The 15,661-nt window shown below is 39.9% G+C and overlaps 2 long non-coding RNA genes across 2 annotated transcripts; both read right to left on the bottom strand.

Moving 5' to 3' along the window:
* Positions 1 to 277: 277 nt before the first annotated feature.
* LOC103470893 (uncharacterized) lies at positions 278 to 6,886 on the bottom strand. The gene is made up of 2 exons (XR_534547.2): positions 5,407 to 6,886; positions 278 to 1,249 (listed from the first exon to the last, which is right to left on the bottom strand). It is a non-coding gene; the product is annotated as an uncharacterized LOC103470893 (long non-coding RNA).
* A 4,298-nt stretch (positions 6,887 to 11,184) lies between these two features.
* Positions 11,185 to 14,707, bottom strand: LOC145553264 (uncharacterized). Its single transcript, XR_014089567.1, has 2 exons — positions 14,632 to 14,707; positions 11,185 to 11,515 (listed from the first exon to the last, which is right to left on the bottom strand). It is a non-coding gene; the product is annotated as an uncharacterized LOC145553264 (long non-coding RNA).
* Positions 14,708 to 15,661: the final 954 nt, after the last annotated feature.

Below are 15,661 nucleotides of genomic sequence, written 5' to 3'. Positions count from 1 at the left end.
AGAAGTGATTCAAGCAGTACTCACTCGGACGCTAAAAAAAGAAGTTTAAAATGGGCAAATTGCATTAACTGAATTTAAATGGGCAAAAGGAATAAGCATTCTCAGAGGAGCATTAAAACTGACATGGCTTATTTCTGATCAATCTACAAGGGTTTTTGAAAGACATGATGAAAATGCTTTTTTACTCATATTTCTATGTATATTTTTCGTGTTGTCTAGCTATACCATGGCTCTATGGGATGCATATTCTGCGAAGTGAAGATCTTGTAAGACTAACTTGCGTGAGTAAATACATTTATTGAGCAATCCAAGTACATTTACAGATTAGACAAACAAGCAAAGAAATGAGATATAAACGATCTACAACAATCAGCCCAAGCATGTCGCTGCAGACCGAGCTCTGTTGGATGCACTCTTAATGAATTGCCTCCCCTCCTTTGGCTGTGTCAGCTTGTGTTTCAGGGCCTTTGAAACAAGACATCAAACAAAGAGGTTGGCCTGGCAACATGCTGAAGTGACAAGGTCGGCATTTAAAGATGCTGGTTTAGTAAAGCCAGCCAAGACATCGGCGGAGGAGAGAATAAATCTTCCATTAGGATCAAAGTCAGAAAACGCTCTCAACTCGCGCACACACTTTTAACCAAGTGGCAAACACACAAACACACGACGGGTCCTTCCGTTTTTTTATTTTATTTTATAGCTTATGAAGAAAAGAACTACGGACCAGTGAGGCGGTGGGTCACCATCTTGTTATGATGAACACAAAAGATGACATTTGGGTGGATGGTGGCATGTGCCTCAAAAACGACTAACATAGCTTCTCATATGCCGTCTGTAGGCAAAACCGATACCTGATAACAAGCTGAAGAGCAATATGGAAGCAGAGGAGGTTGGGAGTGAGGGATGGGAAACAGGGCCTCGTCTTTGTGCAACCTTCTGCAGCGTTGGCAACAAAACCGCTAGCTTTGCTGCGTTGTCTCGGCTAATCGTCGAGCGGGTGCATGGAGATACCCTCGGAGGAATCCCTCGCTTATTCACCTGAAAGGCTTTGTCGCTCTCCTTTTGAAACAGAGAGATTAATAAATGTCCCTCTGAAAGCATTAGGATTAAGGAGAAGAAAAAAAAAACAAACACCCAAACTCCTGACACAACGCTGGATGACTGCGTACATCTGGGCGGGTGGGCAGGCGCGCTCCGCAGCATCATCGTCGTCGGCACAAAATGCGGAACGTTATCTCCACACAGCCACCTGTTTATGTGAAGGGAGTCAACAAACATCATATGAATTCGAGTAAGGCTCACCCTCAGAGTACACACACTCCATCATCGTGGGACTGTAGCAGTGTTCCCTGTAATCTAAATCCCTTATTTGAAAGCTTTGCGCTTGTGTGTGTGTGTGTGTTAGACGCGAGAGGACAGTGCTTAGGAGAGAGATTAAAACTGACAGTGTTCAGTCGTCTCTCGGGGAAAGGAGCAGCGGGAGGTTAAGACAGTAGGTGTCAGCGAAGGATTTTGGCATTAATTAAAGAAAATAAAGCCCGACCAACCTGTGATGGATAAACACTCATTTTTAAAAAGTGCGTCTTCCAAAGAACATATTGGCTTTGGATTTGCGGTAAAATGTTCCATTTCGATAGCTAACCTTTGTTACCTTCAACCTTTTATTTACCCTTTTCCTACACTTTCGGTGCTTTACAAAAGCATTTAATATGTTATAACCACAAATTTCAGTATATTTTAATGAGTTTATCTGATAAAACAAAAGAAATATGTTATAAAAAAAAAATCGAAAAACTTTAATGTAATCAACCAGCTTTAATCTGACAATCCAGTGTAACAAACCAACTTAAGACGTCACCTACTGAGTACATAGAGTGAATCTTATCATTATCCAGCTGTTCTTTATGGAAGAGTGGCAAACAAAAAGCCACCGATGAAATATAAAACCTGTTAGTTTGTTGGGGAAACAACAAGAAGGTTCACTGGCTAGTTGTGCCTAAACGTAGTCGTTGTGACCTGCAGGTATTATGTGTGAAAGAAAACTAACATTTCGCATCATCCAGAATTTATTGTCTCCGTCATGCCATGATTCTCTTAAACACGGATATGGAAGACGTTCCAAGTGAATGTGAACCATGCAGCCAGAGCGAAATGGTTTAATTAATGCCACCTAGATCCAAATCTAATCGAGAATCTGTGGCAATACTTGAAAATGGCTGAAATAAACGCACCCTGACAATCTAGTAGCTGACATTGCGATGAAAAGTGATTCTGCAATTCAGTACAGAAATTTCTTTCAGAGGAGTCGACTAAATATGCGCACCACAGGTTTCAGATTTTCTTTTCTTTTTGTTAAATACGAGTTGACATCGTTCGCCCTTTTCATTTCGACAACTTTGTCTTGCTCCGCCGCATAAAATCCCAACAAAATACAGAATTTCGTGGCGAAATTACAAAGCGTGCAAAATGTTTTACGGTGGGAACGCTTCTGCAAAATCACCAGTATGTGTGATGTTCGCTTCACGTCCCACTCTCATTTTAGGTGAGGAAATGAGACTTTTCACGCAGGAAACATGCTGAGAATTAAAGCTGTTAATCTTAAGGATTAATACAATTGAGTTCGCTGGATTTTGGTAATGCCTCGTTTCCTAAGCCTTGCCCATTAGGCACCTACAGCTGTCACACTTGGATGGCTTCACAGGAAATTGCCTGGTTTTACAAAGTTGACGGTGTGCCAGGGCATTCAAACTGAAACACAAAAAAGCACTTACACACACACACGCACACACACACCCACACACATATGCACTCAAGCATACACACACACACAACACAAAAAGTGCTTTCTTCCTCCCTCTTCTTCCTTTCCTTTCCTTTGGCTTTAGGAGCCCAATTACGAGCTTCGGCATGTGTTTGTCCGTGTGCATGAATGCGTCGGTGCGTGTCTGCAGGCAGGTGCTTCAGCAGACCCTGGCTGTCAGATTTCATGCACCTCAGGCGGTGCCATAAACACACACATGCTCCGTCTTGGGGGATGATTGGCCCCCCCGGTTCCGTCAGGAGGCTTTTGTCAGACGCAGCAATCTTTACGAGCCAATTGTGTGGTGAGTCGCTGGCCAACAGCTACCTTCCCTTCTCACCTGATCACCTTGAACCAGGTGGTAACAAAGGATGAAGCAGCGACGTGAACCAGATCCGGATATTCTCGCTGTAGGCTCGGCGAGCTTGTCGGTTTGACTGTTATTGCTTTTTTTTTTTCCTCCCATGTTACAGAATAGGAAGCAACAAATTATTTATTTATTTGTTCTAAACTTTGTTGTAGATCAGTTATTTGAGCTTGCTTATCTTGCTTCTTCATTTTAAACCGAGTTTGCTGGTTGGAAACTGACTGGTCAACAGTTAACCCGTTCATCTAGGGGACGGCGTCGACAGAATCTGCATTAATTCAATGGATCATAGAAAATATAGCTGTACTTTAGACAGTGATTTGTGATATTCATGCCACTTTTTACATTTTGTCACAGTGCAACCTCAAACGTAAGTGTAATAAAATGGGATTTTATGACAGACAGAAATGCTAAACAATAAATTGAACTGCTTAATTTAAATCAGTATACATAGTCTGATAAATACCAACATTTTTTTCTGCTTTAATTTAAGGCATTTGATGGAGATTGGATAAGAAATAAGGGCGCTACAAACATTTTTGTGACTGATTCCTGCTCATCCCGCATCAGAACAATATGGTTTTGTGGACATGAATCGAGGGACAGTAATGGCGCCTGAAAGTGCGCGACATTAACTATAGCAAATAATAGGTGCTTGTCCTATCTGGACCTGTAAGATATATCGATGGTGCTAACCACGCTTGTAGGGATTCTCCTTGGGCGTTCCAACCCTGAAGCACCAATGGAATCGGCGCCTGCGCTCCACAACAAGGCTAAACCGTAAAAGGTCATCCATATTGGCTGAAAAACCCAAAGTACTATCAATGTAGGTTCCAAGATATCTAACTTTGCTAAATATTGTGACAGACAGCAACAAGCTGTTATTAAATTTACGACGTCGCACATGTGTGGGTTTTTTTTTTCTGTCACTTCAAGGCAAGTAGATACGTCTTCCTTGTTTCATTGCTCTGGCTTTTGTTTTTTTTTTCTGCCACAATATTTATTTTTCCTTGCTCTGCAGAAAAAAAGGATGTTAAAAAATAGGCTTTGCTGGCTCACAGCTTTTGCAGTGATTTATCTCTACAGGTTGTAGAAATCTTTTTGTTTTGCTGTCCAAACACATTTTTTTAATGCTCACATTTCATAGTACCGTCAGCTGAAACTATGCATAAGTATTCATTCTTGAACTTTTTCTTTTTCTTCTTCTTCTTTTCCTCAAACTTCAACATTTTGTTTGTAGAGATTTTATACAATAGATCACCAAAAACTAGAGCATAATTGTTCATTGGAAGAAGAATGATTCATTGTTTCAAATGACCAGGGAGGAAGTCTGTGGCCTCGGAGCCTTAGGTGAGCGCTGGGCTGCTGGAGGAGTTGACAGAAGCAAACTTTAGGATGCAGCAGGATGAAAGAAGCTTGCATTATTTAGAATAGAAAAGAATAGAAATATCTGGTAACACTTTACTTGAAGGGGACTAACACGACACTGTCATAAACATGACATAACGTCTGTCATGAACATAAAGAAGTCCTTATGAATGTTTATGACAGTTGTCATGAAGTGTCATTCGGTAAATGATGACACTTTTAATGCAAAGTTTCTCTAAAATTTACATTAAAAGTGCCAACTTTGCATGATTTTGTAAATTATGATAATTTAATGACACTTCATGACAACTGTCATAAACATTCATAAAGACTTCTTTATGTTTATGACAGGTGTAATGTCAGTCTTATGCACACCCCTTCAAATAAAGTGTTAACAAATATCCTTTATTGTCCCCCAGTTGGGAAATTCCAGTGCAACAGCATGTAGATTCACAAAAAGATATAAAACAACAAACAGAATTAAGAATAGTGGCACACAAAGGCCAAAATGACAACATAAACTACCGCGCAGTTCTTAATAATATGAGTTATGTTGCGCATGTGGAAAATCGCGTTTAAATAACACGTCTTTGACAGATTCTTCCACCTGATTATTTGCAGCTTCTCTAGAGTTATCATAGCTATCTAGACTCTTCTCTGATTAACGCCCCTCTTGGTGTTGCAAAAGGTTTGATGGTTTTCCCTTTTAAGAAACATAACCTGACCTGTGCCTCAGCTGGAAGAAAAGTAAGAAAAAGTAAAACGACAAAGAGACTTTGTTTAGTCCTGCACCAAAGAAGCCGGACTCCTCTGTGCATCTGTTGGAGTTCAGCTCACACAGATGGAATATTTTATCCGTCCATGCACTTACCAAGATAAATAGCCGAGTAGGTATGACATGACATCCTGAAATGCTCCTTCTCCTCCTGAATGGCATATGCTTTCACACTTGCCCTTTGCTCATTCCACCACACTCCAATCAATACACCGCGATGGAAAGAGGGGAAAAAAAAGAAAAGGCCAGCGCAAGGCGTTATCTCTCCCTTCTGTTTCCGACACAATTTTCTGCCACCATGAACGAATTACAGCTCCTTTCATTACATCCGTAGCGATACGCCCGCTGACCCCGCTCTCATTTGTCCAGCGCCCCGACTCCCCTCTCACCTAAAAGCCACAGGCGCCCTCACGGAGGCAACAAAGTAATTAGTATGCTGATGCCTGAGTCGTGTTGCCGTAACTAGAAGAACAGCTATATTCCCATCTTCCTTCGCGCTGAAGATGCCTCTGTGTGTGTGTGTGTGTGTTAGCTAGAATGTGGGTTATAATGAGCCTGAAGTAACACAGCGGTACATACTGTTCTTGTCATAGTGAAAGGCAACGTTGATGACAGATGCTCTCAATATGTGCTGTAGCACTGACTCATTCCCGTCTGTCTATCTGCCTCTCTCCGTCTTTCTCCGTCTTTCTGTGTGTCTCTCTTATTTGTGCGTGGGGTTGTGTAGTTACATAAGAATCCTCACAGATTCCTGGGATGTGTGCGCCGTTCGTTTGTGCAAACAAAGAAGCGAGGGAGTGTTACCATGACGATGGCATTAGAATCCAACCTTGCATCAAGCCATGTGTGCATGCATATCTGCGTCTTCTTGAAGTGTTTGCATGCGTGTACGGGTATGTGTGTGTAGATGTGCGTGCATGTGTGTGTGTGTGAGTTTTTTGCATTTGCTTCCATTAAACACAAACTGGGGGTGGGGATGTGGGAGTTGGGGGAGACGTGCCTCTCGCTGCCGTGCGTAAAAAGAAGAGGATTCTGTGAGGAAACGGTGCGCAGAAAGAGGGGAATCTACTGGAAAGAAAGGCACAAGATGGAAAAGGACTGGATGCAGGGTGAAAATGAGGATGCAGGGAAGTTAATTAGAAGGGAGGGGGATGCTGATTGTGGGCCCAGATGTTGCAAAAATGGTCCTTTGATAAATTCTCCTCCTCTCTGCAACTCATCTCACCCCCATCTTTTCATGCCTGTGCATGTCATTTTGCCAAAGCTTGAGATGCCTGTGCACCTTTGCCAAAGCTATGAGTAAGCTGTGTGTGGGCTTGTGTAGTGTAGAACCCATGTGTGTGTGCGTGTAGGTCCTTGTGGCCTGCCTGAATGTGAGCGCATATACTTGACATGACCTACTCTGGTTGGATTAGTGGTGTTTTCTCAAGAAAATGCTAGAGGGTACGAATCTGAGCCTCACGATAACACGGGTCACCACTCCCTCCTCATAGGTTTCCCATCTGCTCTCGTCTCAAAGACCTCTCTGGCTCTCTCCCAAGAACTCAAATCTCAGCACCGCAATATGATATGATGTTTATTTATTAAGCTCTCTTTCATGTCATCATAATTGCGCTGATCTTTGTACACATAAGGCAAATGCTAAATATACATTGCCATGAAAAACTGCTGGCCCCCTTCTCCGATTTGTTCTGCTTTTAGAGTTTTTTTTTTTGTCAGACAAATTCTAATAAAGATAACCAGGTAACCAGAAAATATAAAACTCAGTCTTCAAATGTGGTTTGAGTTATTAATGACAAAGTTATTCAAATCACACTGGCTCTATGTGAAACCGGTTTCACCCAAAATGGCTGTTGGCTCAAAAAAAACCCTATACTAATGTTCCAACAACAGTTAGATTTGTACTATGTTCAGCTGCGTAAGTAGTTTGCTGCCCAGTATGTTATCAACTTTATTTAACACCATGGGAAATGTATGTAAATGTATGCATCATAGCCATCAGATTCTTGTTGATGCTAGAGGGAAAGTGTGGGGCGTCTTTAAAATCACCAGGGTGAATATGTCAGAGGTGCAGCTGCGTAGCATCCAATCGCGCCGATGGTCCTCATCTTTTGATGCGCCCCATCATTTAAACGTCCACTCAATTACACCCAGAGTTACTGATTAATCAGCGACCTAAGTAGATCAAGTGGAGTCATGACTTGAAGAGTTTTGTCACACTCTTGCAAGCGAAGCGCTTCCCTTTGTTTGGAGTTTTGAGTGACTCCTATGGAGTTTTGTTTCGATCTCATCAACCCACCGCTGTTTGCTTCGGCTGTCTATGAGTGCGTGTTTATTTTCTGCCTCAGTTCCTGTTGGATCAGGCGTGCTGTTGCTATAGTGAAACATGGGTGCCATTTCAGAAAAATGCACTTTTATGAGAAACATTATGGAAATGAGGCTTAATGGAGCCTTGACTACAGCCATAGGGGCTGTAGTCAAGGGTCACTGATCCTCTTCGTCCGCTTTGTATTACGATCAACTCTCGTCTTTCCTCGCCCAAGTCTTTGTTCAGTTTATTGGGGTTGTCCCAATTTCACCCTCTTCCTTTTTTAATTTTCCTCCCTCGCCTCCAAACCTTCCCCTAAACACATCATCGTTTAGGCTTTCCGGCCCTCCTCATCCTTTTCCCCTTTTTCAACACCGATCCCATCAATCTCTACTTCAGACACGCTGGCCAATCAAAAGATGCGTCGCCCCCATCATAACGTAGAAATGAGATAATTTCTACGTTAGAAATGATCTCATTTCATGCCATAGTTAATTATGGCATTTAAAATTAAAATGCCATAGTTTTATAGCGTATTTAAAACTATGGCATTTATTGAGTGGGGGAATGTGAAGGAGGAAGAAACAAATAATGAAAAATGAAGAAGTTAAAGGATTTAGAAGCACACCCTGCATGTCTGCGGTGGAATTTTGATACTAAGTCCTGATTGATGGCTCATCATGCTTCGTTCTGCGTGTCATGCATAATTGCTTTTAGATCCGTTCCTATGGAAACTGTGATGTTCTTTCGGCCTGGCAAAAAGGGATGTTTCATCACCTTTGCCTCCTCAGGTTCTGGCTCACCATTATGGAGTTTGGATGTAGTGAGAGGCCCACAGGGGACCCAGTTGCTTGGGCTTCACAGGACAAACCACACAGCTCAGGAGAAATGGGGACTGCAGGAGCTTCATTTTAAGAAAATGTTGAAAGTAAAGCTCTCACAGAAAAAGAGAACGAACAGGCATTGGGTTGTATGTGTGGATTAAAGTATCATGAAGGGCAAATTCACCTTGTCTGATGAAAAAAAAAAACTTTTCTTTATCCAGCTGCTTGGCTAACACCATAATAAAAAGTATATTTATGTCTATAGCAAACTTTTATTATAGATGTCATACAGCTGCAAAACAACATTAATGCCATAATAAAACAGTGTGTTTCGCTGCAGTCACACACTATTACTTTGTAGCTGTAATTGGTGGCTTCATATACCATTGCCTGTATGAACACACCTCCTTCTATCTATAGATATCTATATATATATCTAGATATATAAAATTATCTTCTCACCCTCTGCGGTGGTCTCTCTCTCTCATCCTCTGAGCTCAGTCCTCTACCAGAGGCCTGGGAGCTTGAGGTTCTGCACAGTATCTTGGTTGTGCCTAGAACACTCTAAAAGGCAATACCTATTCTTACTTAAATTAGGTTTGTATGCTTTACTCAAGTCTCACTAAATTGTTTATTCAACTCCAGTAATGTGAGTAATGTACATGTTTGGCCTGAGAAAAGTACAAGACTACGTTACTTTGAGTAAACTGGATTTGACTATTTTTGTTACTGGAGTGAATGCTTCAGCTCAGCAGTGTGCAGGAAAGTGCGGCAAGCCTCCAGAATGTTTGTGGACTTAAACATTGGAAAAAACAGAGCTTCTTTAAAGGCGAGTTATTCGTCTTTAGTATATTTTCGTGTGTCATTTATGCCTTTACTACTCGCATATATGGTTACAGGTGGATTTTTTAAAAAAAAAGATGATGCATAAAAGTCTTTGCAGGTTAATATGCTAATGTTAGCATGGGCTCATGGGTCCAACATTAGCTAAAACTGCCATGCCTTTTACTTGACATAGAGGACAGTTACAAGTACCTGGGAATACCACAAGCAAATGGCAACCTGAATGAGGTCACATGGAAAGGAGCCACAGCCAAATACCTCCAATGAATAAGGCAAGTCCAGAGAAGCCAGCTCAATGGTAAGAACAAGATCTTGCCATTGAGCAGCTACTCCTTACCAGTAATCAGATACCCTGCAGGAATAATTAGCTGGCCAAAGGAAGAGATAAACACCACGGATGTTTAAACTTGGAAGCTACTAACCATGTCTGGATGGTTCCACCCCAAATCCAGCACCCTGAGACTGTTCACGAGCCACAAGGAAGGAGGCAGAGGAATGTGAGAGCCACTGTCCAGGACAAAACATCCAAGGTCTATAAATACATCAAGGACAAGGCCTCGACAGACAATGTGCTCAGCGAATGTCTCAGACAAAGGGGAACAGAGGTGCTGGAGGTACCATCATGGGGGGACAAGCCCTTACATGGGATGTACCACCAACAAATAACTGAAGTGGCTGATATCAAGAAATCCTACCAATGACTGGAAAAAGCTGGACTCGAGGACAGCACAGAGGCACTCATACTGGCTGCACAGGAACAGGCCCTAAACACCAGAGCAATAGAGGCTCAGATCTACCACACCAGAGAAGACCCAAGGTGTAGGTTGTGCAAGGAGGCCCCTTAGACAGTCCAGCACATAACAGCAGGGTGCAAGATGCTGGCAGGGAAAGCGTACATGGAACGGCATAACCAAGTGGCGGGCATAGTGTACAGAAACATCTGTGCAAAATATGGACTGGAAGCCCCGAGATCAAAGTGGTGAACACCCCCAAAGGTGGTAGAGAATGACCGAGCTAAGATCCTGTGGGACTTCCAGATCCCGACAGACAAAAGGGCAATGGCAAACCAACCAGACATTGTGGTGGTAGATAAACAACAGAGAAAAGCAGTTGTGGTGGATGTAGCAATACCAAATGATTGCAACATCAGGAAAAAGGAGCATGAGAAACTGGAGAAATACCAGGGCCTCAGAGAGGAACTGGAAAAGGCCTACCAACTTTATTCACGAAGCACTTTATACACCAATAAATTGATTAAAAACAGAAGAAAACTGACCAGTAGTTAAGAACACGAGAGAACCTGCTTTAGCTTTAGCTAAGGACAGCGTTATCTCAAATAAAACAGGCATATGGTCTGAAAATAATGAGTCACCAATCACTAAATTAAAAACTGGTAGACCATAAGATAAAACCAGATCAAGCCTGTGACCATGCTCATGGGTAGCACCAGTCACAGACTGCACAAAATTAAAAGAATCGATAGCATTAAGAAATGACAGAGCCATAGGTGAAGTGAGACAACAGACATAAATATTAAAATCACAGACAATGAGAATTCGGTCCTACCTTGGCATGATATCAGCCAAGAAATCAGAAAAGTCATTTCTAAAGTTTTTATTGTACTTTGGTGGCCGATAGACCGCCGCACACAGCGCAGAGTGAGAGCTGCCGAGTTCAAATAGGCTGATCTCAAAGCTACTAAACCAGGCCAGAGGCAACTGTTTACAAGTAAAACTGCTTATAACAGTCACTATTCCTCCACCGGACCCCGACATCCTTGGAGCAATAAAATAGCCGCAGTTCCACGGTACAAGTTCATTAAAAATGCTGGAGTCACCCAAACCACTTGTCCATGATTCTGTCATAAATAAAACATCCAATCAATGAGAGGAAAAGAAATCCCTAATGACGAAAGTTTTATTTGTCAGCGACCTGGCATTTACCAAACCGATCCTGGCAGAAATCGGCGGGTCTACATCATCAGCTGGCGTCCGGTACTCCCAGCAAAGAGGCTGCAGGTTCCTTGGATTCACCCTGCGTCTACAGGGCCGAGGAGCTCAGGGACCACACGATCCCAGGAACGGCAACAGACATCTCAGATCCTAGGAACAGCATCAGACATCTCAGTTCGGAAATGTGCAGTTCTAGACACAGCCAAGTTACTGCACAGAACCCTCAAGCTCCCAGGCTTCTGGTAGAGGACCCGAGCTTAGAGGATGAATAAGTCCACCTGTGGAAGGGTGAGAAGGGAATTTATATATATACACACACTTTGTCTGAGTATCTCCAAGTAGGTTTGATTTTAACTAGTGTTTCACCTCGCAGTAAACTACATTATTTTTTCTTACGTGCAAAACTATCAAACATTTCCCAAATACAATGTGACCCCAACACTGAAACTGTGAGTTTCTGTAACAATATATGTTGAGTAACTGAGGGAAATAACATAAACATACAATATTTAGGGCTCTCTCACAAGCAACATGATGTGCAGAAGTGCTCACGTCCCATAACTATTTCTAGCATTTGCAATGCTGCAGCCACAAATTCCAAGATATTTTACAACAAAGACGATGACTACAGATCAACACGAAGTGCTGCATAACTGTAAAGTGTAAGAAATATAATTCGCAAACTTTCTACCTTTCTGATAACATTTTAAAACTTAGAAATCTGACTCCCAAGTTCTCTGATCCCGTCAGATTACTTGGGATCAGGAAATTTAACAAGGCAAGTGATATCAGATCTGGACCTGTCCGAACAATATCAGATGATACATAGGGTGCTCACAGAAAGTAACATTTTAAGGCTGCTTTTACAGCGGGTGTTTTTGCTTTTTAACAAAATTAATTTAACTCAAAAGAGTTAAAGCCAATTCTTAGGATTTTAAGTTAATAGTGTTTTTTTTTTTCTCATTTCTGCCTTTTGTTGAGGAAAAATGACTATTTTTAGTGTTTAACACAGTTTAAACCTTTTAGAACGAATTTCTCAAGTTTGAACAAGTTTGTGTTAGTGATTTGAAACCCGAAGAACTATTGCCGGGTTAAGTATTTAAAGTACAAAGGAGAATAGAGGATCTGCAAGAGAATTTCGGCTCAGACCCCTGGGGTCTTATCATTAAAGACAGGAGATCATAAATTAACATATGCAGGAAGGTGGAGGACAGTATCACTTGAATTACTCTGAGAAAGGGAACTTTGGTCGGTTCACGTAACCAGGATCAGAAGTCTTCCAAAACTAACATCTGACATGGTGCAAAAAACTGAATATAACATAAAATGTTTTAAAACACTAACATTTAATTTGTAAGACATTTTTGTTAGTTATTAATAACATGTTTTGACTGAAAATTCTATTATCCTGTTTTAGAATTAATTTAGTTAATGATGAATGTATTTGAAATTGTATTATTTCTGACTATATTAGAATCACATGAAAATGTTTTGTTTAGTATTAGAAAATACTTAGGTTTATGGTGAATGAATGTCTTAATTCTTATTTGTTTCTAATTCCTAATTAGAAACAGGAATTGTACTTCATTATTTTCTGTTGATATTATCTATTGCTTTGGTTTGATATCAGGACTAAACTTTGGAGATGCTGAGTGCAGAAGAACAAATTGGGTTTCTGGAGAACTTTTCATTGAATTAAAAGTACAGTATTAAAGGTTTGTTCCTGGCAGAGCAGAAGAGAAACCAGAATTTCACAGCTACCTGTGAGGTTCCTGCATCTGTTTCTCTTGGCCCAGATGGCTGTAGAGCTGGATAGCGTTAAGAAAATACATTTAAAATAAGTTAGTTTTAGAATTTATCATGACTTGATTGAAATACCATAATTATAGTTTTAAAATTTATAACATAGTCTGACCTATTGATCTATATTTTACTGTAGTTAAAGCAGATGGTTTGTCAAGATCTCCGATCTGCTCTTTGTCTGTTGGGAAACAATCAGTAGGAAGTTCTCGCTTTTCACACTGATCTGTGAAAGCCATAAACCACCATGAATTCGGAGAGTCTGCTTCCACCTTATTTAACAAAAGGTGTTTGATCTTGTGAACAAATTGCGGGACTTTTTCTAAATTTAAAAGGGCCAGAGATGCCTTCCAATTGGTCAAGTAGAGATACGCCTTAATTTAATATATTAAAGAGGAAAACACACCTACAGGTATAAAAGTTTGTGCACAAGGGAAACAATTTAGAAAAAAGCTGATTTATTTTACTTCTGCACCAGCTCTTTCTCCAAGGACGTCCTTGATATTTCTTTGTCTTCTTGTCTCAGGTAACAATGTTTGTATCTGTGTTTCTTCAGTTTCCTGTACTATCTTATATTTTCTTCTGATTGGATTAAATTCTGTAATTCTGTGACGTCAACACGCATTGTTGTGTTTTTGTCCCCACACGTGGCCGCGAGAGAACCCGGGATCAAAAGGAAGAATCAGAGCCAGAGTTTTGCTAAATTTAATTGTAATATAAAAATTCTTCCTTAACACTTTGCAATGATTCTGCTTAAACATCTCTTTCTTTAAATATTTCTGTCTTTGTTCTGTAGCCTATACTCATTATCACAAAACTTTAGGCAATATCAAGAACAGTTATAACAACAAAATGTCTGAAGAAATTTAAACGGGGCCTGCCAAAGTCGGCTCGTCATTGGAACCCAGCATTCAGATGCTAAAAATTAGCCTCAATGCTAAAGTAAGCTACAATGTACTCAATAGTACTATTTATCTTACACTACTTAACAAGAATTGTCCAGTTGGTGAATTTTGCAGAAAAGTAATTTATTTATTTTTTGTCATTAGTGGTAAATATATTCAACAGAAAAGTAAAAATCTTGATTTATACTTCGTGGCAGTTCGTTAAGAGAAAAACCCATCTTATCTCTTAACACCAAATTAATAAGTAATATTGTTTATAAAACATAAGCTCTTTGAAAAATACTGCTTCTCTGCTTAGACACAAGAAATTTACAGTTGGTAAATTTTGCAAAAGTGAAAATCAGATGTTTACTTTGTGGAACAGAAAACACGATTATCTCTTAGCAACAGATTAACACATTAGCAACAAAAATTATTTTTGTTCAAAAAATAATATTTCTTCTGCTCTTTTGAAACACTGCTTATTTTATACTTGTTAAGAATTGTGTAGTTGGTGAATTTTGCAGAAAAGTTGATTTTTTTGTCATTAGTGGTAAATATATTAAACACACATTCAACACAAAAGTAAAAATCTCGATTTATACTTTGTGGCAGTTTGTTACCATAGAAAACCCGCTTATCTGTTAAAACCAAATTAATAACAAGTTATATAGTTTAGAAAACATAAGCTCTTTCGAAATAATGCTTACCTGACTAAATACAAGACATTTACCGTTGGTACATTTCGCAAAAGTAAAAATCTGATGTTCACTACGTGGTGCTTGGTTACCAGTAAACACACTCATCTCTTAGCAACAGATAAGCAACAAAAATTGTTATTGTTCAAAAATATAAAATTCGTTCTGCTCTTTTGAAATATTACTTACACTATTTAACAAGAGTTGTGCAGCTGATGAATTTTGCAGAAAAGTGTTTTTTTTATTGTCATTAGTGGTAAATATATTGTAAAAAACACATTCAACACAAAAGTAAAAATCTCATTTGTACTTCGTGGCACTTCGTTACCAATAGAAAACGCTCCTCTCTTAATACCAAATTAATTATTCTGTGTTTTTATAGGTGTAGAGTAATAGGTGCCTTACATGCATTGCATGGAAACATTGAAAAACAGTGTAAACATTGGTGTTTATGCTATGACAAAGATGGACTTTGTTTATTACAGGTTACTTCTGAAAGTGCTTGATTTCAACTTGATTTTATTTTGGGGTATCTGAGTATTAAAGACTGTACTCAAATGCACCCCAGATTTTTCAACTAAAAATAGGTAAAAATTATTTTGATTCCCCAATAAAATATCATGCTGCAGTGATTTGATCTACCAATTAAACTATAATACATGACCAATAGGTGAAACATGACAAACTATGGCTCAGTTCAAAGGGTGTAAATAACAGTATTTTGTTGACTACTCCATTGCAGTGATGGAGAAAGACTTCATAACTGCAGATTACATCAATAGGCAGGACAAATTCAGGGTATTAGGGATAATACCTACTCACTTACACTTGGTGGATAACTGAACACTGCTCCCTGACATTGTGGATCAACTTAAGAGAAGCAGCAGCATACCATGTATGTATTTACATTACTATGTGTTTGAGATTCAATTAGATTCAGAAGACTGCTTATGACATCTAATAGCAGGTAATAAAAATGTAATGAACTCAATCAAGAGGTGCAGCTTTTAATCATGACTTCACATTAACATTCAAATATCAG

This window comes from Poecilia reticulata, chromosome 10 (assembly GCF_904066995.2).
Source record: "Poecilia reticulata chromosome 10, P_reticulata-male-v2, whole genome shotgun sequence".
NCBI classification, from domain to species: domain Eukaryota; kingdom Metazoa; phylum Chordata; class Actinopteri; order Cyprinodontiformes; family Poeciliidae; genus Poecilia; species Poecilia reticulata.
Note: the sequence above shows the minus strand (reverse complement) of the source record. Positions and strands in the feature narration are given on the sequence as shown.